The 27,453-nt window shown below is 34.9% G+C and overlaps 2 long non-coding RNA genes across 2 annotated transcripts in view; both read right to left on the bottom strand.

Moving 5' to 3' along the window:
* The window catches only part of LOC102900852, a 46,513-nt gene that overhangs the window by 4,972 nt on the left and 14,088 nt on the right, over positions 1-27,453 (bottom strand). Inside the window, exons 4-5 of the long non-coding RNA XR_006594444.1 lie at positions 17,215-20,624; positions 512-712 (exon numbers count right to left, since the gene is read on the bottom strand). This is a non-coding gene — a long non-coding RNA (uncharacterized LOC102900852). The remainder of the gene's footprint in view (positions 1-511; positions 713-17,214; positions 20,625-27,453) is intronic.
* Positions 10,734-15,907, bottom strand: LOC109497907. The gene is made up of 2 exons (XR_002154348.3): positions 13,416-15,907; positions 10,734-12,548 (listed from the first exon to the last, which is right to left on the bottom strand). It is a non-coding gene; the product is annotated as an uncharacterized LOC109497907 (long non-coding RNA).

Below are 27,453 nucleotides of genomic sequence, written 5' to 3'. Positions count from 1 at the left end.
TGGCTCAGTCAGTTAAACATCAGACTTCAGTTCAGGTCATGATATCACGGTTGGTGAGTTTGAGCCCCGTGCCGGGCTCTGTGCTGACAGCTCAGAGCCTGGAGCCTGCTGCGGATTCTGTGTCTCCCTCTCTCTGTGCCTCTCCCCAGCTTGTGCTCTGTCATCTCTCTCTCTCTCTCTCAAAAGATAAACGTTGAAAAAAAAAAAAAAAGACTGAAGTTCTTAAGCTTGTTTTCCAGGCAAGCCCCAATTACTTAGTTTTAACCCAGTTATCCAAATTCATGTAACCTTTGCCTCAGGTCTTAGAGCAAAGGTCCCAAGTTTACTTTGTGGGGAATACTGTATTTTATTTTGCCTTAAATTCTCATCCACAAGCCAGGAAAGTCCACTGTTTAACAGTTCAGTGCATCTTAATTTACAGCATACAGGCCACAAATTACAAAATGAAGACCTTTTTTTATTGAGTCAGCAGAGACAACCAATTCCCCTGTAATTCCCCCAAATTACTTACAGTTTTGTGATGAGAGGATCATCCCGTGTGGCATTTATTGCCCTTTATTAGAGTGAGCTGTTGTCAGGCAGTCTGCTCTACATGGACAATGTCTGTTTTCTGCTTCCATTCTCAGTCCTTTCTCCACATGATCCAGGTACAGATGGAAGAGTCAGTTCTCACCTTTTGGAGGGGACGTAGTAGTGCTATCAAAATACATGCCTAGAAAACAGGTCATAAAGAAAATCATTACAAAGGGGAAACTGCTTTGCCATATAAACCATTATTTAATTGCTGGTTGAAATCCTGACTTTTGGTTAAATGTAAAATATAACAAGTCAACCACCCTCAAAGCCAACCAAACCCAATAGTAACAACAGATGTTTTAAAAAATGTAATTTATATACAGGTTCTGAAAAACAAACATAAATGTCATATAGATTTTATATAAAAGCTCTAAGGGTACATAAAATAAATCCTTAGGACTTAAATGTCCTAGCAGAAAACAAATGCTACATATTTGTGTCACAATTTTGTCTTTTTAGATTTCTAAAAGCTTTCTCTGGGGTGCCTGGCTGGCTCAGTCGGTAGAGCATGTGACTCTTGATCTTGGGGTCTCAGTTCAAGCTGCACAATGGGTGTAGAGCTTACTTTAAAAAAAACTTTCTTTGGTGTGACTTGCATAGTCTATTATACAATAGTCCAAGAAAATTTGTTAGAAAACCAATTTCATTCAACAAGGTAGCTCCAGTAAGCAGAGGGATTCAGAAGCATACCATTAACTTTATTAAAAATCTTATTTATTCATTTTGAGACGGAGCAGGGAAGGGGCAGAGAGAGAGAGAGAGAGAGAGAATCCCAAGTAGGCTCCGAAGTGTCAGCGTGGAGCCTGATGTGGGTCTCAAACCTACGAAATGCGAGATTATGACCTGAGCAGAAACGAAGAGTCAGATACTTAACCGACTGAGCCACCCAGGTGCCCCAGTAGCATACCATTAACTTTAGAGATGTATAAAGAACTTCAACAATGCTCAGTACATTTGTTTTTTATGATTACGGTAATGGTGTTTCTTAAAAAGTATTTTTTAACGTAAGTACTTTTCATTCTATCATCTTCCATCTCCTCAGATGGAAGGCTGACAAAAAATAGTTAAATTATACTTCATTGAAAAGCTTAGGATTATCAGTTGGATTACTCATGGCCCTCCCAAAGGGATATTGAAATTTCACAGGCCTTCTAACTGTTCACAAACCTACCCACAGGTTTTGACTTAAAAAAATTTTTTTTAATGCTTATTTTATTTTATTTTATTTTTTTAATTTTTTTTCAACTTTTATTTATTTTTGGGACAGAGAGAGACAGAGCATGAACGGGGGAGGGGCAGAGAGAGAGGGAGACACAGAATCAGAAGCAGGCTCCAGGCTCTGAGCCATCAGCCCAGAGCCTGACACGGGGCTCGAACTCACAGACCGCGAGATCGTGACCTGGCTGAAGTCGGACGCTTAACCGACTGCGCCACCCAGGCGCCCCAATGCTTATTTTATTTTTGAGAGTGAGAGAGAGACTGAGCATGAGTAGGGGAGAGGCAGAGAGAGAGATGGAGACACAGAATCCGAAGCAGGTTCCAGGTTCCAAGCCATCAGCAAAGAGCCAGACGCGGGGCTCGAATTCAAGAACCGTGAGATCACGACCTAGGCTGAAGTCGGACGCCCAACCAACTGAGCCACCCAGGCACCCCTGAAATTTTTCTTTAAAGGACATTTTAAGATGAATAAGACTTGAGACATGAATGTTAATAGGTAGTAGAGAATCAAAGAAGCCCTATAAAAGTAGTAAAAGGTGGAAAAATTCTTAAATTACCAGAAAAGAGCCCGGGCATTTCTGTATTTATCTAGCTGGTATTCAGCCTTTACAGAAAACATTTATCATAAAGGTTTTATTGATTTTCAGCAATTAATTGCCATTTAATTGCTAAGCACCCACTCTGTTAAGCTTGCAGAGTATATAATAAAGAGTAAGATAATCCCTGTCCATAAGGCAGGGTATATTAATTGTTCTAAGCCATGTATATGAGCTCAAAAGAGAGAATTTCTGGGTGAGAAGGAAAAATGAACTGGGAAAATTTAATGCAAGAGGTAGATAGCCTAGGAGGATTTAGACAGGTGAAGATGAGGGAAAGGACATTCTAAGAGTAAATAACTTGAGCTAAGACTTAGATGCAAATTAGAGAGGGGTTTGGAAAAGGAGTATTTCTATTTGGCATAACAACATTACTTTGGTATTAATTCACCATCATTCCCATAGTGTTAAGATCAATGTTATGGAGAACAAAAAATATGCCTGATAGAATTTTGGCTATGCAACCCTTTCCTCTCAAGATCTCTCACTTGAGGGGTGCCTGTGTGGCTCAATCAATTAAGCATCCAACTCTTGGTTTCAGCTCAGGTCATGATCTCACAGTTTGTGAGTATGAGTGCCTGGTTGGGCTTGGCACTGACAGTGTGGAGCCTGCTTGGGATTTTCTGTCTCCCTCTCTCTGCCTCTCCCCTGCTCACACTCTCTCTCAAAATACATTTTTTTAAAAAGTGTCAAGTCCGAGCAAGTACAGCAACTGTTATATGCTATTAAGTAAACAATGTTAGGTTCAGTGTTGAAAACTTCATATACAAAATTCAATTCCGATAAAAACATAAAAACACAAATTATTAAAAAAAAGATTTCTCGCTTGATTTGCTGAGCTAAAATCCATAGATTCCCTAATATTTAGGGTAATAAACTTGTCTGATATAATCCTAGAGTTCCTTCCTTTTTTTTTTTTTTTTTCTTCAACTGTTTTTTGGCTCTCAAAAGGGTTGCAGGCAATCCAAATCCTCGTTTTCTTCTATTAGAAATTAGGGCCCCTTAAGCAAAGCAAAGCAATCTCAAATATGGTTACATTCATTTCCCTATTCCTCTATTTTCAATCTAGTGTATCTGTTTTACTCCTTCCAACTTGATACTTTGATTCATGTTTCCTGTACTTGAAAGTCTCCAATATCTTCATTTCCAAGAATTAATTCTACCTATTCTTTAAGCCCAGCTCACCTTCCACCTCCCCTAAGAAGTCTTTTTTGGTGAGTCTAAGTCTACATTTTCTTTGATCTTCTACTAAACTTCAAGTCCACAAGGCAAAATTTACTCTCCACTATTTTCTAGTTGTTTCTTGTATGTTAGTATATTTCTATTATGGCTAAAAGTTCTTTGCTGACAGTGACCATCTTTTTGGACTATAGTAAGTACTAGACATAGAATAGGCCCTTAAAGCTCACTTGAAAAATGCAAAGAAAACTTAAAAAAAAATTTTTTAAGTAAACTGTATGCCACACATGGGGTTTGAACTCATGACTCTGAGACCAACATTTGCATGCTGTATTGACTGAGCCAGCCAGGCATCCCAAATTGTGAAAGAATTTTAAAGTAGTTTTTTAATAACCATCTTTGATGACATAAAATGATATTCACTCTTGTTATAGAATTTGAGGCCTCAAATTACAACCAACTCAGATTTTCACACCGTTCAAAATAAATTTGCATTATGAATAAACTGTCCTACTCTATCACATGTACATAACATAACCATGATGAAAACCAGTGGCCATTTGTGATAATCCAATTCCTTCTGATCCAGTTTCTACAAGTAACTGGCCTTGTTTACAACCAACAGATTATAACTGAGCGTTTTGTAACTCAAATTCTTTAGAGTGTACATCTTTAAGTGTATTATCAAATCATGAATACACTAATGTTCAGCTTGAAATAAAGTGAAACTTTGCTTAAAGGAAATTGGAATTCTTCAAATTAAATCCTTAATCTGAATGAGTCTCTTGTGCTCTACCTCAAGAAAAAAATTATAATCAAATACTCTTTGGGTTATATGAAACACATTGAACACAATTCTTAAAATTTCTATACCTATAATTACATATTACTTTATACTACTTGATAGTAAGATTCCTTACTCATACAGTTTGGTGATTTTCAGCATGCTTTGAGACAAGACAATATACTGACATACTGTAATTTTTAGGTTTTAGGAAATACTCAAAAGTTTAGGATTACTATAAACTTAACTAAATCATCTAGTACTCCATACTGTTCCATTAATTCAATTAAATGCTTTATGTGATAAACTTAAAAAAATTATTTTTTTTATGTGGGGGGGGGGCAGATAGGGGCAGAGAGCGACAATTCCAAGAAAGCTCTGTGCTGTCAGTGCAGAGCCTAACATGGGGCTCTACCTCATGACTGTGAGATCAGGACTTGAGCTGAAGTCAAGCTGGATGCTTAACCGACTGAGCTGCCTAGGGATCCCCCAAATATGATTTTTTTCTGAAATTTTATTATTTTAAATTTACAAGTGTTTCTCCTTCTCTAGGTTCCAGTTTTTTTTTTTTCTCTCTCTTTTTTTGACTGTGTCTCTTACAGACAAGGTGTTGGTCTGACAAAGGGTAGGAAAAATAAATCTTTTTTTCTATAATGACAAAGTTAAACATGTAATTTCCAAAATTCTAAGGTGATATTAAAGTTTCCCATAAATCTACAAGATTATTCAACTTTTTCCTTTGCTTTTGTAATATGTCAGTATAAAGAATTATTTGCAGGGTGCCTGGGTGGCTCAGTCAGGTAAGCCTCTGACTTTGGCTCAGGTCACGATCTTGTGGTTCGTGAGTTCAAGTGCCCCATTGGGCTCTCTGCTGTCAGTGCAGAGCCAGCTTCAGACCCTCTTTCTCTCTCTGCCCCTCCTCCGCTCACATGTACTCTCTCTCTCAAAAATAAATAAATAAGCATTTTAAAAAAAGAAGTATTTGCAAAATGGATATATTGGAGGCTGACTTTGTTTAGGGTTTTAAAAATTTGGGACAAGACAGAGACAAATTCAATCTTTTAAATTTTAAACTGAAGTTTGGAGAGAGATAGCAACTTGCTTAAGGTCACACAACTAATCGCAGAGCCAATTTTAAGTATTTGAGTATCATCACACTTAACTTCTCTAAGTACAGTTTAAGCTTCTGTTTACATTGTCATTCCTCTGGCAAAGTAACAACCTACCTAAACACTTCTTTAGCCTAATGTTCACAAATATGAATTTATTATACTGCATTATAACCTTTTGTTCTCCTTCATTTCATGGTCATCTAAACCAGTGAGAAACCGTTAGCTTCTTTTACATGCTCAACTGGTATCTTAATAAAATGGCATCTTGGGGCGCCTGCTCACACTCTGTTTCTCTATCTTAAAAAAAAAAAAAAGGAGGCATCTTGAGGACAGTGAAGAGAATGGTATCAGAGGCAAGTGCCTTGAACAAAGTGACTTGTTGGATGAATGAATAGCTGTACACACATTACTGAATGAGAATGAAGTGATGGAAGTTTCATTGTCTGAGACCTTAAAAGGACAAAACCACAGAAAATAATTTACAGATTTGTGCGTCTAGAATCATCAAATTAATCTAATGAACATTTTTACTTCTAATTTGTATTACCTGATTTTCTGCATTATTCCTAATTCTGTATGAATTCTTTTTTAAAAGTTTATTTTGAGAGACAGCAAGTGAGTGAGCAAGCATGTGTTCAAGCATGCAAAGCAGGGGAGGGACAGAAAGAGAGGGAGAGAGAGAATCCCAAGCAGGCTCCTTGCTGCCAGCCCTGGACCAACATAGGGCTCAATCCCATGAACTGTGAGAGTAAGACCCAAGCCGAAATCAAGAGTCAGATGCTCAATCGAGTCACCCAGACACCCCTGAATTCCTGAGTGAATACTAAGTTATTTATTTAGGGATGCTTATATTATTTTCCATAGAAGCAAGTAACAGAACCAAAAGCATAGTCTAAAAAAATTAATCTAAAATATTAATTTTACTATTTCTATGAGAAACTTCATCTTTTCAATTATGAGAAATTACACACAAAAATACTGACTACTAAAAGTAAACATGTTGGAAACACAGAGAAAGTTCTAAATTTATAAGGTTATTTGCTGATAACAGAATTCTAAAAATCTGACTTACCTTTTAAAACCCCCATGTTAAATAAATCAGATTTATTCATTCAACTTTAATTTAAATGCTTACTATCTACCATGTGAAATACGTTTTAATTTTAATGTCCTTACATGTGTAAGGAAACTGTATTACTTGAAATAACATCAGATATCATAAATTGTAGAACTATACATTCCACACATTAATAAATTAAAACTATGAAAATGTAAACAGCACAATTTCACATAAAAAGATTATATTGACAGGAAACAGAATAAAAAGTAAACTTAGACAGAAAAAGTAATTTCCAACCACTTTAGACTTCTCCATGGCTAATAATTACAGTAGTCCCCCTTATCATTGGTTTCACTTCCCATGGTTTCAGTTACTGCTGTCAACCACAGTCTGGAAGCAGATGACTCCCTTCTGATGAATAGTCAGAAGGTCCACAGTAGCCTACTGCTACGTCACAATGCCTACGTCATTTACTCCATTTAATCTCATGACACAGCAACTTTATCATCTCATACCATCAGAAGAAAGTTGAGTACAAGGTATTTTGAGAGAGCACGTTCACATAACTTTTATTATAGTATATTGTTGTAATAGTTCCATTTTATTATTAGCTATTGTAAATCTCTTACTGTGCTTCATTTACAAATTAAACTTTACCATGGGCATATATGTATAGAAAGAACACAGTATATACAGGGTTCAGTACCACCTGCAGTTTCAGGCATCCAGTGGGGATCTTGGAACATGTCCCTCACAGATAAGGGGGGGGGGAGGACTATTGTATGGATACATTTTGAAGATGAGGTTCTTACGCTTCCTTTCACAGGTCTCTGGTAATTCTATTGAGCAATTATCTACCTCAAGCTGTTAACACTGTCATGTCTTGATATCAGAACCCTATTGTAATGCAATGGTATCTCAGGCTTTTTCTTGTCTAAAAATGAGGATATGGAGTATTCTATGGCAGTGAGCAGTTAATTTTAGAAAAGTTATTAAAAATAAAAGGGAATTTTCAGGTGCCAGGGTGGCTCAGTTGGTTAAGTAACTGACTCATTTTGACTCAGGTCAGGATCTCACGGTTCACGAGATTGAGCCTTGCATTGGGCTCTGTACTGACAGTGAGGAGCCTGCTTGGGATTCTCTCTCCCTCTGCCCCTACCCAACTTGTGCTCTCTCTCAAAAAATAAATCAATAATTAAAAGGAAATAAAATGAATTTTAGAGTAGCAAATGTGTCAGGTAAATTATCATTTGTTAACTATAAAACACCCAAATATTTGACAAGGTAGGGTTATGTCTAGTTGGGAGGACTTAATTATAAAGAGCAACAGAGGCTACCATGTGAAATCTATCCAAGAGGCTACATACAGTAAGCAGGGTATTAAGAGCTTCAGTTAATTTGGGAATATACTTAGGTCCCCCTCCAAAAGTAGAGCCCAGAAGCCAGATTTCCCAATGCAGAGCAAAGCATCTGAATATCCTGGGCTTAGGCAGACAGGATTCAGAGGCTGGATACTGCAGATTTAGGCATGCAGGGTTTGGGAGGTCAGCAAGATCACAAATGGAATGCTAGGTAAAGGAGTCACAACCAGATCAGGGAAAGATGCAAGTGAAAAAAGCATCTATTTCTTGATGAGGTAGAAACAGAAAGTAGTTACAAAGAACTGTTTTGGTTGGATTCTTACAAGCTTGTATGGATTCATTGGCCTAAGCAAGATTGACTTGGATTTTAAAGCTGTCTTAAGCAATCAACTATTGGGTCAATCACACGACTGACAAAGTGGGGAAAAAAAGCTGTTAAATAATTTTAATACCTTTTAAAGTACTTAATACTTTTAAAACTCTGAATCTTAAGATAGTAGAAGTTAACTGAAATTCCTGACCTCCATAGTGCTTTCTTGTAAAATTTGAGAACATCTGGGAATGCATTTCAGCCTGCTAGAGACAATTTTTCTTAAGACTTACATCAGATACATTGTCAAAGTTTTTGTCTTTGTTACCTAGGGGATAAAATATGCTGTGTGAAATTCTTTATTCCTAACTAGTACATCGTCTCAATGAGAAATGAACACTTACAAAGACTTTCACATACAAAACTGTATTAACTGGCAAACACTACTTCACTTTTCTAATTTCTCTTTCCTTCTGATCCTTTGGTGAAATTGTGATACTGGTGATCTATAAATAAATTTGACCTGAGCCTGGAGAATTCCACTGTAAAGTTAAGATACAATTTCTGGCTAAATGACTAGTGAGTTGTCTTGGGCAACCATATTAATATTGGTATCAATATATCATGTAATAAGGAAAAAAACTAACATACTACTTAGTGCTGTGGGGTCATCAGCTCTACTTACTACATTAGTCACAAATGAGCTGTTAAGATACAGTCTCTGGGTTTATAGGCCAACAGAAAAGAAGGAAAAAAAAATCATCACAGTATGATGTAACATAAGCAATAATGAAACTATTGTAAGGATGATAGTACAGAAAGGGAGTGATCTTCTGTGTATGTAGACAGGCTGAGAGGAGGTTGCTCTTCTGAGCTAATACCTGAGAACATTTCTAAGTGCTGAGTGAGGATTTGTTACACTGCCTGGAATTGGTTGAGACAGAATGTTTAATACTAATTAAGCCCTGTCAGAAGTTTAATTCCTTAAATTGATATGAACTACTAAGAAAAATGGTATGTCTGATAGCTTAGGGATAGTATCCAAAACAAGTCACAATTTGTATTGTATAGTTTGTCTGCAGTCAGTTACAAAAGGTCTATTTTTCTTGGATTTTGATGAGCTTTCAGAGACACAGTATGCTTAAGTGGGAGGACAATGATGTTTGATGCTTTAAAAACAATACAACCAAGTATGACCTATTGATTGTGTAGACTTACTCTGGACAGTTGGGGGGGAAGGTGCAGCTGTCTCAATGTCCTCTATCACATTGCTATCACAATGAAGATGACTCAATTCATATATCTGCATGTATATATCCATGGACCATGCAAATAAATATACAAAGGTCATGGACACATAAACACATCCCATGACAAATGTTATCAAAACACACTTCTAAGAGCAGGTCTCCTTGCGGTAGGACAATAGTACCATTGTGGAATATTTGAGAAGTTAATTTGGTTTGATAGAATACTTCCACATACAAACCTATCTTTAAGGTATCAGTATATAGATTTCACCCTCCCCCCCCAACTTATTAGTTATGTGGCATTAGGCATACTATTTCCTCAACTCCATTTCTTTACCTGTATCACAGGGATAATGATATGCTTCCCTCACAAGGAGGTGGAGACTTAAATGGTTTATTACATGTCAGTTTCTAGCAAAAGACAATGTGTTAGCAGTTATTTCTATCACTAAAAGCAGCACCTAAAGCTTGAGTGGTTTCTGTATGCACTTAAATCAACCCTAGTAGATATTAAAATACTTTGATTTAGGTCATTTTCACTAAAATTACCAAACAATAAAAAAATTACTGGCTTATCTCCCAGAGGGGCAAATAAACCTAAAAAATGTGCCGCAGCTGATGTTCCATTATTATATTTACTATTATCTCCTATCCATAATCTCATATCTAACTTGGAAGAGAACCAGAGTGTTTGAAAAAGTACTTAGCTCTAAAAACTAAGAAGCCTGCCTTAAAAGATGTCACAAAAATTATTTTCTTAGCCAAGCCATAATATTGTCTCAACAATGATTTGGCCTCAAAAGAACTGGCAAAGATACTACAAAATTATTTCCTGCACATCTGATGCCAGAATCAACTACACTCCACTGCCAATTTCAGAGTGATATTGATCCTCCTGGGCACACTCCATTTAATAAGTAACTGAGCACCTACTATGTGCCTGGCAAGATAGAAAGAGTTCCAACTGAAGCTGGATTCCCCTATATGTAATTACAGAAAGAATTCCAAGAGTGGTGATTCTAAGCCCAAGCTATTGTCCTGCAGTCTTAAGAACATCCAGCACCACAGAATATAAACATCAAAGAATGCCGTACTGACACTATAACTAAAATCTCAAATCAGAACTATAGATTAAAAATTTCTATAGAATGGATTCCTTCCTGTTTATCTAGTATTTTCAACTTTACTCTCCTGTTAAGTCTTAAGAGGAAAATGAAAAGTTAATGATCCATTTCTATTCTGGATTTGTCTAATAGCCTTCAAAAAGTAATCCTTCTTGAAAACAAATGCCAATTTATAAAAGCTTTTAATACTTAAAAATTATGTTCTCTTAGTATTTAACATTTTTATTTCATAGTTCTCAGACAAGTGATATGTTTCTGGAAACCTTGATCTTGAACTTCTTAGAGTACCTTCCTTAGATGCTGCCAGGTCTGTTAAAACAATGATCATTATCAGTAAAAACTGTCCAAAAGCAAAACAAAATCCATGTTTCCCTATGATTTCCTTTAGTCAAAAGTTGTCCTGTTGGCACAAATGGTCTTACATTTTAAAGGCAAGGACTTAAGATGATGTGTACTCATTTTCTTCATTCCAAACAGTATCTTTAAATCTTACTAACTACCCCAACCCCATTTCATCACTTTTGAGGGTCTTGGCAAAGCAGTCCACTTCCCTAATGCACACATTCAAAGTCAGCAGAAAGCCCTTGCACATCCCTGAAACTCCCCGGTTTTGCCCTCCAGGTGAAAACAAAATGCACAAGCCTCAGATTGTTACTTGTCTTCTCTTTTTCAAGGAAGCTTGGAAGCTCCTCAGTACCTTCAACCATTCCTTGTGAGATCTGAGCACCTCATATTTTTCAATTTTCTGAATGCACTCCAGTTGGTTCACATCCATACTCTACATGTGTCCTGACATGAGTCATACATACCAAGACTTCCAATCAACACTGGTTTGGGGGAACAAGTGTTTATTAGCGTGTAATAGGTCAACCTAAATAAATCAATTTTCATGCTAGTTTTGAAATGTGTCCAAAGTTTACCTAAATTCCAAATTAAATAATCCAACTTGGCTATCCAGAAACCAAGGCTACCTAGTATTGTTGGGGGGGGGGGGGGGAAATACACAGAAGAAATTATCTTTTTTGGGCGAGGGGGTATTTAGTTCCTTAATCAATATGGGAAATACAGTAAAACCATCACAAACTTTTCCTGAAGAGTGTGACTATGTAAACTTTCTAAAATGAGTAAGTCATCAATTTTTAAAGGTCCAAATACCTTGAGTTTTAGAGGTAAACACATCTAAGAATCACTAATTTAAAAAACAGTACAATAGCTTATTATCGACCAGAGGCTTTACTTTTGGGTGTTTTTTTTTTTTTTTCCCCCAGAGGATGCAATAAACCACTAAAATGCAGACCCTAGTGGCACAACAGGGTCTGACCTGAAATCTGCACCACAGGCCTGTTCTGGTGACAAATATTCCTCTCCACAGGTAAAGATTTTTAGATTCTCCCCAAATGTATTTTCTTTACCGTATTAGCCAACGTGTTTTCAGGTTCTAAACCTGCTTTTCTAAATTGAACTACCACTGTTCTTAAGAGTTTCAAATTATAAAATATTTGCATGTGAAAAAACCAGGTTGAGACATACCATATTTTGCTTACATTCTAAATGGGTCACAGTAACAGAAAGGTCATACACTAGAACTCATACATTTGTGTTAGGTTTACATATTGGTAACTTTAGTCATGTTTTGCACGAAATGTCCATATTAATGTTTTTTGAATATCAAATATGAATTCCACAATTTTAGAACAGCTCAGGTTTTTGGTAAATTTGATGTGGTTATGGAGATACAAAAGAAACAAATTCATAACTTAGTACACCAGTCTTAGATTTCTCTCTGAGCAAATCTTGGGCCAGTATACATATTTCAGTAGTTATTTTTCTTTCCTGCCGAAAAACCTTCAATGACTTCCCTTGCCTCAGAATGCTTCTCACACAATGGAAAGGTACCGTTGGGGTTGGCATGCAGGCGTGGTAGAAGAAGCCAAAGGGTAAACAAGATGCATCTTCCCATAAACTCAGATTTACTAATCTTGAGGAAAAAAAGTTAATAAAATTTAAGCATTTTTACAGTAAAATATTATGCAACAAATTATAAAGACAATAGTTTAAGGTATACTTTAGATAAATGTAAAGAAAAAATTTTCTTAGCCAAAAGCATATCTCCTCTCTCTTCTCTAGAGAGAGATGTTCTAGATTTTGATCCCTGGAATAGTTATGATTTGGATTAAGAAATAAAATTTGTTAATTCAACTATGCAACTAGAAGGGAATAATATAAAGCTAATAATTGTTGCTACTGGATAGTAAAAATAGGATTTTTAAATAGAATTTTTTGCCTCTTCCAAAGGTTTCTATGCCTATGTATTCCTTTTATGCTAGGAGAGATTAAATCTTTTCAAGGAAAATTACTTTTTCTATTAAAAAGTTTATTTATGTATTTTTTAAAGTTTATTTTTGAGAGAGATAGAGCATGAGAAGGGGAGGGGCAGAGAGATAGGGAGACACAGAATCTGAAGCAGGCTCCAGGCTCTGAGCTGTCAGTACAGAGCCCGATGCAGGGCTCGAACTCACAAACTGTGAGATTACGACCTGAGCTGAAGTCGGAGGCTTAACTGACTGAGCCATCCAGGTGCCTCCCCCCTCCTCAAATTTTTTTAAAGTAAGCTCTACACCCAAAGTGGGACTTGAACTCATGACCCCAAGAACAAGAGTCACATAATCTACCGACTGAGCCAGCCAGGTGCCCCAAGCAGGAAAATTCTTAATTTTTAGATCTGAAAGTCAGTTTCATTGCTGTTAAGTATCTGTAACTATAAAATAAACGGGATTTGTTTTTCTTTACATAGTTTATTAATACAGTTTCAAAATTAAAATAGATTTATCACTTTTATACTTACCTTTTGAAGTTTTGAAGAGTGGAGAAATGACAGCAAAAGCACTCAACAATGAATTCAAGATGTGATTTTTGAATTCCTTTCAACCCTCCTTTGAGAACACAGAGATTGCTCCCCTACAGCTGATTTTTAAATTATCTGATTTTTGAAGTTACCTGTTCAGTTCTTCCCTGATAGTTAATTTTTATCACTTCTAAATTTCCTGAACCCAGCAAAATTTCCAAAAGGGTTATGATTATGTGGTGGTGCTTCAAATATTTGTTTTTATTTTTTAAGGATTTTTCTCTCTCCTTTTCAAAAACAAACTTTCCCCAAGTCACAAAAATCATAAAGCTTACTTATAATCATGAAAATAAGATCCACCTTCCTCATCTTAATAAGATTTGTCTCACGCCTGTAGTAAACCAGTGATTAACAGTTCAGCAAATGTATTCTTCTAACGAGTCTGTTCATACTGTCTGACATTTATCATGAACAATTTTCTAGCTGATCAAATATTCATTACATTATTTTAAGTAGCTGCACAGTATTCCACTCAGCATGTTATTTAATTAGCCTTTTAATATTGGACACTTTAAAAACTCTTACAAATTTTTATTATTATAAGCAACACCATAATAAACACATGCATTACTTAAGAGTGTATTTATTACTTTTACAATATTGAAAAATTAAAATGATGACTTATCATTCCTTTAAATGTGCTAAAATCCTAAAAATATATATGGATGGTTCATACCCAATTATATATGAGATATAGAAAGAGAGAGGGAAGGAGGAAATGGAAGTAGAGAAAGAGGGCCAGAAGGAAGGAGGGAGGGAGAAGAGATTTTCATGTAACTGAGGAAAAAAATCAACTATATCAACGTCAGCACAAAATTAGTATTTAAACTTTGGGACCTGATATTTAGGTTGATGTTTTCAAGTTCTGGGTGTTTTAGTCCACTTGCTTTTCTTCATTTTGTTTATAAAATTTTAAATGTTTATTCATATGGCTAATGCATTTAAAAGGTTAATATGTATTACTAAGTGAGGCACAATTAATGATGAAGTATTATGTCCCTCAGGTGTGTTAAGTTAGGAAAAAAAAGGCTAAGAACTAGAGATATAAATCATTCATACCACAAGATAGAGGGATAATACCACACGGTTAAAGTCAGGAAACATTTACCACACACAAGAGGTCTGGCTCATTTTTAACCACGTACAGGGAGGGATTAGCTGGGAGAGAACTGGGGTGGTGAAATGGCATAAATAAAAGCGAACAGAAAAACGGATGGGTCAAGACTAGTTCACTTGAAGAAGAGTTGGGGCAATATCATGATGCAAAAGCTAACAAGTTTGAATTTTACCTTATAAACAAAAGCAGTGTTTTAGGAAGATTAAGTTAGTGGGATATACACCATAGCGAATGAAACAATTCCAGGCAAAGAACGTTTCAGCTAAGATGCTACAGAACAGGTGATAAATCATTAAATACTTAATTATGACATCAATTCCAGAATGGAGGCATCAAATGGCGGCGATTTGTTTGGGTAAATGACAAACATGAGTAAGTTTAGTGTCTCCTGGAGCTGTTAGCTTTGACAAGCTAAACTGATCAAGTGGAAAACAAATTCAGAGCCATCAAAGCACAATTTGTAAAAATCTGATCATCACACATGTACCTATTAACCAACTATTTAAACATTTTGTTTAAAATGTTTAAACAATAGTGTCTGATGGAGGTTGTAATCTTGAGTCAGATTTATAAAAATACTGTTCTACCTACAAAGGTCAAATAGGCTGAGACGCATACTGCTGTCAAAGTTCTCTGAAGGAAGTATGAAAAATTAAATCTGCAGAACAAGCTAAAAGCTGAAAACAGCCATAAGATCTAGCTAGCCCTTACAGACTCTTCGATCCCATGAATTATGCGTCCCCTTCTTGTGTATTTAATCATACCCAACCAGATCTCCTTGCTGTTTCTTGTACACACCAAAAGTGGTTCAGCCTGAAGATCTTTGAAGTTGTTATTTCACCTGCCCGAAAGGCTCTTTTCCCAGATACCTAATAATTTGCTCATCGTTTTAAAAATCTTTGTCTAAATAATCATTTGTCAAGCATTTTCTCTCCACAGTATTTAAAAACTTCTCTCTCCTGTCTTCCAAACACCTTTATTCCATCCTTTCCACCTCCTTTGCATTATTTTTCTACAAAGTACTACCATCTGACACACCACATATAGTACCTATCAATTTTTTCGTCTAGTTTATTACTCACATCTCACTTCCAAGATCATACACTCTATGAGGGCAGAAATTTATTTGTTTTGTTCTACAGATCCTCAGCATTTGAGTAGAATAAATTTGTACCTCTCTTTATAAATGTTTCAAATCTATTTTTATTTTTTTATTATTATTTTTAATTTTTTAATGTTTTATTTATTTTTGAGACAGAGAGAGACAGAGCATGAGCAGGGGAGGGGCAGAGAGAGAGGGAGACACAGAATCTGAAGCAGGCTCCAGGCTCTGAGCGGTCAGCACAGAGCCTGATGCGGGGCTTGAACTCACAAACTGCGAGATCATGACCTGAGGTGAAGTCAGACGCTTAACCGACTGAACCACCCAGGCACCCCTCAAATCTATTTTTAATGCTCCCTGTCAAACATCTGCATTTTCACACTGCCACAAAAGACATTCATGAGAATATAAACAAATTAACATAAAAGTCTGCATTGACCATGTTAAAATTTGTAAATTCTCTTAAATCATGTACTTATTCAACTTTCTTGACTTACACGGTAGGACAATAAATACCCTTCTTCATTGCTTGCTTCAGGCTAAAACAGCATTTTTAATATTGAGGACATGGAAACTTAAAAAAAAATTCTGTGATTTACTATCATATGCATTAAGTCCAAAAAGAAATAGTTTTAGTGGTATAATAAAAACTTATATTCCTGAAATGGTATAATACAAGCATTCCCCAAAATTATAAAATAATGAGATGCGGAAATCAGCAAACTTTAGGGTGATTCAGAATTTCTATCACTTCCTAAAGATATTCCTTAATAGAATAATCCATGGTAGTAAGTGGTTAAATTATAAAACAAAGAGAATACCTTTGAATAACAAGTTAATCAAACTGAGTAGCATTTTGTGTAAATAGGTAGCTAAAAATTTCTCAAACAAAATCTAATCCTATGGCATATGATAAATACAAACAATAATAACATTTTCCAGGCAGTTTACATTTCTTCAAAACACAAAAGTTCAATTGCAAGAATGTTAATACCAGATTATTCAAAGTTCCACAGAATTAAGGGAGAACTGTAATCATCAGTATGCTAATTTCAGTATATTACTCATAAAGTTTTTAGATGAATTCAATGTATTAGTAATCAAGAAATAGACCCAAATAGAAATTATAAATGTTGAATTTAATTTCAGTAAAATAAAGACAAAAAAAAAAAAAAAAAAAAAAGCAAGTAATTTGTCACCTCACACAGTAACTTTAACATTAGAGGTTTAAACTTAGTATTTATTTTGTCAATTATTTTTTTCTTCATATATAGCTTCATATATAGCTTTAAAAAAAGACATCAGAAATTTGTGAGATATATTTATAAATAAATAAGGCAAGAATATATACTCTCACATTTCTGGTGTGAGTTAGTTCTGCATTAAAGGGGCTCAAGCTATTAATAAGACAAATTATAAGAAATCCTTTGATAACAGATGAAAATAAAAAATTTTAGCTGGAAATGATGATGGTCTCATTTCTTCTTCTAGCTATGCAAATAGTATGTCTAAATACTTACTAGGACCAAATCTATCTGAAAAGTTTGGAACATTAATTTTTCTTTTTGTTAATACTCAATGAGAAACAACACTGAGAATAAAACTTTTTCGAAGAATAAGGGATAGTAATATCCACCTGTAAAAGGAAAAAAAATTGATTTAGAATGTCAATTTCTAAATTGATAAATCATTAACAGAGATCACAGTTTATGCAAGCATAATCTTGCTAATCCAATAGAGCTAACCTGGGCATATACCCATAATGACACTTAGTGGCTTAAAAACAACATGTAATTCTCTAACAACCAAAAGGATATATAATTGATTGAAGAAAATCTTCATTGTTGAGTACAGAATTAAGTCTAAGGCCAAATTTTCATATTTACTATCACATATCAATATGTGTGACCTTAAGAGATCTGCCTTTAAATACAGGATGTGAACTGAGTTATTCACCTATTACAATATTCCTCTTGCTACCTCCTGAATACTTGCCTGAGTCCTCTGAGTTAGCTCCAAACTCAATCCATATTCCAAGTAACAGATTTAAGACGCTAAATACTGAAATTATTTGGCATCAACTTAAAAAGAAACCTGAATGAAAGAAGATGAGCATTTTTTTTCCCAAAGATGATGGAAAAAATGAAAACACACACCTGTATATACTTATTTTTTCTTTGTAAAAATAGTCAAATTAAGGTTAACATTAAAAGGTACAACTTTTATTTTACTATTTGCTTTTAATGTGTTCAAAATTACACAAAGATAAAGTGTATTAACTCGTACAAATACAACTTCCAGTTCTGAATTACCTAAATGTGTGTGTTTCATTAGGTACTGACAGGCTACTTCCTCTTAAGAGACTGGAAAGAAGCTGAATGCTGTTATGATAAATTTCATTATAACAGTTTTTCTATAGTTTCTCACTTTACCAATATTTTCATTTTCCTTTAATCTATTCTCAGGATTAAAACAAGAAAAGTTTTCATTTAGCAATAATAGCCCCAAGTGTTCCTTCTTCACATCTGGAGGACCTAGATATAAAAATTCACCTAGTAAATGTAAAATCCAGGTTTTCTCTCTTTCATTTAGAAGGCAGATTAGACTAAACATAATATACTTAGAAAAACAAAAACAGGAAAAAAGGTATCTAATTCCTGAGTTATTCTGGAAAATAGTGGACAAACTTTGTAATTCATTTAATAAATATTTCTAAGAATCTAGATGTTAAATCTTGGAGTACTTTCAGTGGAATCAAAAGTTATATTTGTTAGTCTTTCATAAAATAGTTGAAATGAAATAAAGGAAAAGAGGTGAACAGCTTGATGAATGATTTTTCAAAGCACCAAGTCAATAGTGCTTAATTGTACTTAATGTAAAAGCTGGCATTTAATTCTAGCTACCGTATATATGGTATACTGCTTCCTAATTTGGGGAAAAAAATTTTTGCTGGGGAAAAATTGTTTTTAAAAATGAGAGCTTTGCCTTACATATTTTCTTTACCTTCACATTAGACTTTAAAAAGAAGATCCTTGATTACAATTCCTTAAATTACATCTGAAGTACTTTTAGGGTTTCTAAAAGACAATAATAATTGGAAATGATTTGTTAAGAAGTGCTTTTATTTTGTAGATTTCCTGTTTGGCTGCAATTGAAAAGGGTAAGCTATTCCTTGTAGAAAAGACCAAAAGTGTGATATGCTACACAAAAACACCTGTCTTGTCCTGAACATTAATTTTTAGTTTAATGACTTAATAAAACAATAAATAAGAAACAGAAGGTAAAGAAAACATTTTTCTTTAAATCTTAAATTAAAAATTTCAACTGTTACATCTATAAAATTAGTAACTATAATAATAATTTTTACTTTCACTGTGAAGTTAAATATTGACTATACAAAAGCAAACAAAGCCACATTTTCAACTTGTCAAAAATCTTCAGCTAAGGATTTAATAGAAACAAGATAAAACAATGATAGTGTAAAGTCAGAAGGCATAGGATTAAGATTCTAATCTGTCATGTGGGGCAAATTACCTAATTTGAATTTGTTTCCTGAGCCACCCAAAAAATAGGTTGGTCATCTGTAAGGCCTTTCCTACCTTTGAGTTTATGATTAAGAGCATTTTGAGACCCAGGATTTCAGGGATTTAATTCACACGTTTTGAAATTTCCCCCTTCTAATGAAATATTTAGAAACATTACTAAAAATTGTCTTGTAAGTTCTGTTCAGAATGTATATTTTATAATGCACACTTTTCTGTGAAATAAGCAAATATTTTTAAACTTCATTTTACTGGAGAAACAAAGGAAAAATGAGTATTTAAAAATTTCAGTATTTACAATGAATATAAATATACATTAAAGTAAATTGGTTCTGTACAAGCTCTTTCAATAAACTCTTGATGGCATTCAACACTATTATTAAATTGCACTTACATTATTTTTTTTTTTTTTTTACAGATTTTAAGTAATCTCTACACGCAATGTGGTACTTGAACTTACAATTCCGAGAGCAAGCATTACACACTCTACTGACTGGGCCAGCCAGGCACCCCACAACCATGTTAATACAAATACATCTTAAAAGTTACTACTTATTTTTATAGAATCATACTAAAGATAACAAGATTCTCAATAATATTGAAAATACATTATCAATAAAACTGAAGATATATCAATGATGTTAATACATATTAAGACATATTAAAATATAAAACATATTAGACTGTAGAACATGGCCAGCCTTACTTCAGCAGCACAGTTAATACTGGAGATAATTTTAGAATCTTAACGCCAATATTTACGTGCTGCTAAGGCACTGCTGACATCACTATCATAAGAGCTATGAATAAAAAATATATTTTCTGCAGAAGATCAGATCCTTGTATTTTTGAGGCAGCACAATATGGCCTGCACCTTTTCAAAATCCACAAACCATTATGTGCTGCTACTTTACTCCAAGGTTTTGTTTTTTAAACACACATTAGCACCTGAAGATACAAAAATTTTTTTTCTTTTAGAAGAGAATACATTAAGAAACCAATAAAGATTATAACGGACAAAGTATACATAAATAGCTATTTCTTAGAAGCTTTTAAGTAGAATAGTAAAATTTATTTCTACATCAAATGTTTAAGGAAAGCCTACTACGTGCTAAGCATATTGCTATAGGTTAGGAACACAAAGATGTGTAATATGAGGAAAAGCTAAGCATTTCCTCCCCCTTTGTCAACTTAATAAGCCAATAAAGTTAAATATTTAATCAAATTTTTGAATGTATTAAATATATAAAAGTTTTTTTTTTCCTTTTATAAACACAAAGTGAATTCATAAAATTTGGTCTTTACCTTGGTAAAAGCAAAATTTACAGACAGCAGTTCATTCCTTGCGGTATGCCTTTCTAAAGACATCTTCCATCCAGTAGGTAAGACTTCATGTCAAAGGAAAAATAAGAAATGACATATAAGAGCTCAGTTTCAATAAACTTAAGCTAAGAAAATGCAGATGTACTTTTAAAGGAAAAGATGATGTCACATGAAATATTTTAACGCTAAGTAAAGTGAAAATATACAAAAGACTCAAGTGAATTTTCTAATTAATTTATCTTAAAAAAATCCAAGTATTATCTTACCCTTAACATTTATCCCTTTTTTAGAATACTCTGTTAAAAGTTGGACATCACTTTACATAAGAATTAAAGATTATGAAGCCTTTGGAAGATGAATTAACTTTGTACCCAGAGATGAGAAATAAAATTGGAATCCGGTGGCTCTTGATCTTCCTTTATCCTATCGGCCTCCCCTCTTCACCAGGCATGGAAATACACTCCTGAACAGTTTCCACTTACTCAGATGTAGGAATGTAATAACCTCTTTCTCTAAAAGATACAAGGAAACTGCCACCACTCTAGTTTAAGCCTCGATAACCTTTTGCTCCAGTTTTCTCATCATTAAAATGGCTATGCTACAATGACTTGAGAAATACGTAATACATATTTGTATTTACCAACTACATTTGGAACAGTTCTTTAGGCTACCCTTTCCCACTTTCCAAACAAAAATGTAAACATGGTATTTTCAAATATACAAAATTTATGTACGTACTTTTTTCATTTAACAAATATCTTAATACCTACTATGTGCCAGGCACTGTCCCAATTGTTACACTAGTGAATATACGGACACAATTCCTTCTCAGAATTTAAAATCATTTAAGGGGCACCTGGGTGGCTCAGTCAGTTAAGCGTCCGACTTCGGCTCAGGTCATGATCTCACAGTTTGTGGGTTCAAGCCCCGCGTCGGGCTCTGTGCTGACAGATCAGAGCCTGGAGCCTGCTTCAGATTCTATGTCTCCCTCTCTCTGACCCTCCCCCGTTAATGCTCTGTCTCGCTCTGTCTCAAAAAGAATACTGAGCAGGCTCCACACTGTCAGTGCAGAGGCCTGATGTGGAGCTCAAACTCAGGAACTGTGAGATCATGACCTGAGCAGAGATCAGGAGTCAGATGCTTAACCAACTAACCCACCCAGGTACCCTAATAAATCTTTTTTTTCTTTTAAAAACTTCACAGTAATAATGTCTTATTATTTTTAGAGTATTGCGGTTAAATACATGACATAAATTTTACCATTTTAAAGGGTACAGTTCTGTGGCATTAAGTCTACTTACACTGTTGTATAACTATCACCGCCTTCCATCTCCATAACCTTTACATTTACACCAACTGACACTGGAGCCACTAAACAGTGCCCATGCTTCCATTCCCTCAGCCCCGGGACACCACTAGTCTACTTTGTCTTGATGAATTTGCCTATTTCAGGTACCTTATATAAATGGAATCGTGTAACATTTATTTTTTGTGTGTCTGGCTTTTACATAGGGTTAACTTTTTCAAAGTTCATCCATGTTGCTGCATATTTTACACTATCTTTCCTTTTCACAGCTGAGTAGTCTTCGATTGTATGTATATACATTTTGTCCATCTATGAACATTTAAGTTGTTTTGATCTTTCTGTTATTATAATTAATTGCTGCTATAAACATGGTATACAAATATCTGCTTGAGTCCTGCTTTCATTTCTTTTTGGTATAAACCCCAAAGCAGTGTAACTGGATCATATGGTATTTAATTCTATTTTCATTTTTTTGAAAAACTGCCATACTTTCTTTCTTAGATAGTGGCTATACCATTTTACACTTCCATCAGCAAAGCAAAAGGATTCCAATTTCTCCCCATCCTTGCCAACACTTACTATTTTTTTCTTGTTGAAAAATAATAGCCATCCTTGGGGATGTGAGGTGGTATCTTGGTATAGTTTTGACTTTCATTTCCCTAATGATTAGTCATTTGAGCATGTCAGGCTTATTGACCATTTGTATATCTTCTTTAGTGAAATATGTATTCAAGTCCTTTACTCATTTTTTAACTGGGTTTTTATTTTCTTGTTGTGGTTGAGTTGTAAGAGTTTTTTATAGATTCTGGAGATTAGTCCTGTATCGGATATATGATTTGCAAATATTTTCTCCCATTCTGTAAGTTGCCTTTTCACTCTGCTGATAGTGTCCTGTGATGCATAAAAAATCTTAAATTTTGATAGGAGTCCAATTTACCTTTTTGTTGTTGTTGCCTGTGCTTTGGGTTTGCTATCCACGAAATCATGATCAAGACTGTCATGAAGTCGTCCCCCTATGTTTTCTTCTAAGAGTTTTATAGTTTTAGTTCTTACATTTAGGTCTTTGATCCATTTTAATTTTTATATATAGTATGAAGTATCAATTTCATTCTTTTATATGTTGATATTCAGTTTTCCCAAAATGATTTGTTGAAGACTGTCCTTTTTCCATTGAATAGTCTTTTTTTTTTTTTTTTTTTTTTTTTAAACCGTAAGTTCTAAATGGGGATTAAACCTGGGTGGCTCAGTCAGTTAAGCGTCTTTGCTTCAGCTCAGGTCGTGATCTCCTGGTTGGTGGGTTTGGGACCCGCCTCAGGCTCTGTGCTGACAGGTAGGGCCTGGAGCCTGCTTCATATTTGGTGTCTCCCTCTCTCTAGGTCTCAAGAAAAAAAGGCGAGGGGGGGGGTATATTTTAAACTAAAAATTTCTTTGAATCTATAGACTGTTCCCACTGTCACATAATAGAAATATTCAGAGGTTAATACATGCCATGAAAATATTTCTATTCTGTTTAGACATAACCATTAAGTACCAGCACATTGCTTTCAATTTTTCAAGTACTTAATTTTACTTTTAATCTGGCATCAACACAATTTGTAATAATTACTGTCTTCAGGTATGCTTCAAATTCTGCATGTAAACCTCTAAGGAGCTGACTACATATAGCCCTTGGGTCACAGAATGACTATGCTTGGTCAGGACAATGGAATACTACACTTGTGGTATGAAATGTTGATACTACACCTGGAGAAATTTTGAAATTAGCCATGCTTTGGTACCTTTAAGAATAGGCCTAAATTATGGGGTCTAACTAAACTTCATGACAATTTCATTAAACATAATAATTTCTTACTATCCTATAAAGAAAGTGAAAGTTTTATGAAATGTCTAAATATATAAAATCCACAAACATTAAAAATTTTTTTAACTTGTTTTTTGGCTACAGATGCTTAAAAACAAAAAAATTAACCAGATAAGATACCTTTAAAATTCAATGTTGAGAACAGGCAGGTAATGAAATAGTATTCAGATAAAATCCAAGAAGTCTGTTTTATAATCCATAAAAACCTAGCTTTTGAGTAACAATTGATCAGTAAATTTGCAAACCTTCCTTACCACCAAATGCTGAGATTATCTAGCATCCTTATAATTTTTTTTTTTCATTATAAACATTATTTACTACTAATCCAAGTGCCAAAAGAGCAATTTGTTCTTTTGTTTTTTCTTTTGGTAGTCTTTCCCCCAGAAACATTCACGTTATAAAATTATTCAAAACAATTAAAAATTCCTCATAAGTGCCACAGGTAGACAGCAATTTAACACAAGAGTAAATTTCAATCATGAGATTTCAGCTATTTTTAGCGAGTCATACCAAAAGCATTACATTTTTATTGAAAACAATAGATTCTATATCATTTGCCTTATTAACTACTTACTGCCCTACTGATTTACAACATTCTGATTTTATTTGCAGTACTTTCAATCAGCTCCACATTTACACTATTTATAATTCAAGAACTGACAATATTTTTTTTTAAATATATATATTTTTTAATTTATTTTTGAGACAGAAAGAGACAGAGCATGAGCAGGGAAGGGGCAGAGAGAGAAGGAGACACAGAATCTGAAGCAGGCTCCGTGCTCCCAGCTGTCATCACAGAGCCCGACGCGGGGCTCAAACTCATGGACTGTGAGATCATGACCTGAGTTGAAGTCGGACGCTTAATGACTGAGCCACCCAGGCGCCCCCTGACAATATTTTCTAAAATGGTATGATTACATGCCATTGCTATTCTATTGCTAACTTGATAAAAATTCTAAAAACTTATCTAGATAATCAGTCTAATGTAAGGAATTATTTTTGTTATTTCTTCTTACTAGACTCGTTTTTGATAATAGACACATAATAAGTCTACTGATTATAAGGTTACTTGTTTCCATCACTTCGGTTTACAGGACTAACAATGACAGCACAGACTGGTTAATATTCTGCTTCATCTTCTGTTTCTTATTTAGAGTCGGGGTCTTAAAGTTTTTGCTGTTGTAAATTAAAAAGCAGCAATGATCGTAATTGCTGACAGTGCACCTAAAGATATTATTTTATTTAGCACCAAATGATGGATCTAGTTATTTTAAATTTATATAACAGAAATATGTAATTTAAGTGTATGTACCCAAATTTACAATGTGAAAAAACAAAACACAGCTCAAAAATCTTAAAGTGAGAAAAAAGAGAAAGAAGTATTATTTTAGTTTTATTTTAGAGAGGGGACACATGAGCGGGGGGGGGGGGGCAGGGGGAGGAGAGAGGGAGAGAGGGACAGAGTCTCGGAGAGGAAGAGAGAGAAAAGAGAAAGAGAGAGGAAGAAAATCTCAAGCAGGCTCCATGCTTAGCACAGAGCCCAACCTGTTTTTTCTTTTTAAATTTTTTAAAAAATGTTTATTTATTTTTGACAGAGAGAGACAGACCATGAGCAGGGGAGGGGCAGAGAGAGAGGGAGACACAGAATTGGAAGCAGGCCCCAGGCTCTGAGCTGTCAGCACAGAGCCCAACGCAGGGCTCAAACTCACAGAGGGCAAGATAATGACCTGAGCCCAAGTCGGACGCTCAACTGACTGAGCCACCCAGGCGGCCCAGAGCCCAACCCTTTAACCCTGGGATCATGACCTGAGCTGAAATCAACAGTCAGACAATCAACCGAGCCACCCAGGAACTCTGAAATATGATTATTTCTGAATGTTTTATGTTAAGCAACAACCATTTAAGAGCTTTAAACTGAAAAAAAACCTTGAAAGAGATTTCCTCTCTTTACTCAATTTATAAAAATGAACCCAAAACACTGCCATTATTTAATTCAGACAGCAATGAATATATAAAACATGAACATTCTACAACTTCTAGAATATCCACATCCCACAAGTGGGGAACAGCTTAAAAAAATTCCTTGAAGAATGGCATTAAATGAGCATAAGAGAATGACAAAAGAGGGGATACCCATGCATAATCATATAGAATCACTGACTACTGTCATGATGTACCTATTTTTCTGGGTACTGACTGGAAACATCACTATCTTAGTAACTAAGATTAAAGAGAACTCCATACTACCTAGAACAGACAACAGAAAGCATTCCAATTATAAAATACAGCAAATGACCTATGTTTAAAAGATGCTGGAAAATATCCAGCTTATTTATTTGCTTAGAAATTTACAAAGGAGATGAAGTAAGGTTAAGAATATGACATTATCTATGCTTTTAAATCTGTTAGAAGTTAAATGATACCTATTTCTTTCTGAAAAGTCGACTACCCTCCAATCTACAGGAGCGCAATACCAATCAAAAAGATTTCTTTTTCTAAGAGTAAGCTGAAGTAAAACTGAGCTGGCTTCCAAGGGACCAATTAAGGAACTTATGCCTGGGCTATATAGGATTCTCTGGGGATTTGCAAATGTTTCCATTCTAGTTTTCCAGAGACAAAAATATAAAAAGGAAAAAAAATTAGAGAAGGAAGTGACCTGTGGTATTTGGCCACTACTCTTCAAACTGGCTCATTAATAAAAGTCTTCAATATTTAATTATTTCCACCCAAAAAACTATTTACTGAGTTCAGTGGCAGATCTTCTATGATAAGGTCACTCCTCGACACATAAACATTATTCACAGAGTCACTAATCCAATGGTATTAGATATGGTAGAGAAGAATCTGATGCACGAGTTTTCACTAAAACAGGGCCATCCCTCAACACCACAAACAGAAAAAAGGTGCACTTAAGTTTCTTTTATTTAGGGATAAGCTCAAAGAATAGACGGAAATGAATCGTTATGGTAGCTTGACTTTAGAGTCTCAAATATTTTTTTAAAATATTTTTAAAATGTTTTATTTTTTATTTATTTTTGAGAGAGAGTGCGCATGTGTGCGAGAGCTCAAGCACAAGTTGGGGAGGGGCAGAAAACGGGAGACACAGAATGTGAAGCAGGCTCCAGGCTCTGAGCTGTCAGCACAGAGCCCAATGCAGGGCTGGAACTCACAAACCTGTAAAACCATGACTTGAACCCAAGTCAGATGCTTAACTGACTGAGTCACTCAGGCACCCCAGGGTCTCAAATATTTTTAGGAAAATAGTTACCTTGTGTATTTACCATGACCTTGATTTGAGTTTTTCTAGGGGTATGACATTAATTTTAGCTAACCTGTTAAAATTTTTTCCTTAGAATTTGTAAGTTTCTCAAAAGTTAAATGAATCAGGGTCCAAATGTTTATTCTAAGAAAGAGGTGTGCATGTACGTATGTATAAAAGGAAGGAAAAGGGATTGCCTTCCTGTCTTTCCCACTTTCTGAAGTTTAACAGCTAAATTTTAAGTATCTCACAGAAAAGTGTGCAGGGTAATTTAGTGAAATATAAAAACAAATAAATGAAAAAACTCTCTCTCAAGTGGAGAGAATCCTCCCAATTTATAAAACCATAAAATAACTATCAATAAACCTGACTAATGGGGGGCACCTGGGTGGCTCAGTCAGTGAAGCAGTCAACTCTTCATTTCAGCTCAGGTCATGATCTCACAGTTGGTGAAATTGAGCCCTAGAC

Source organism: Felis catus, chromosome A1 (assembly GCF_018350175.1).
Source record: "Felis catus isolate Fca126 chromosome A1, F.catus_Fca126_mat1.0, whole genome shotgun sequence".
Classification (NCBI taxonomy): Eukaryota; Metazoa; Chordata; class Mammalia; order Carnivora; family Felidae; genus Felis; species Felis catus.
This window is presented reverse-complemented; position numbering and strand designations above follow the sequence as displayed.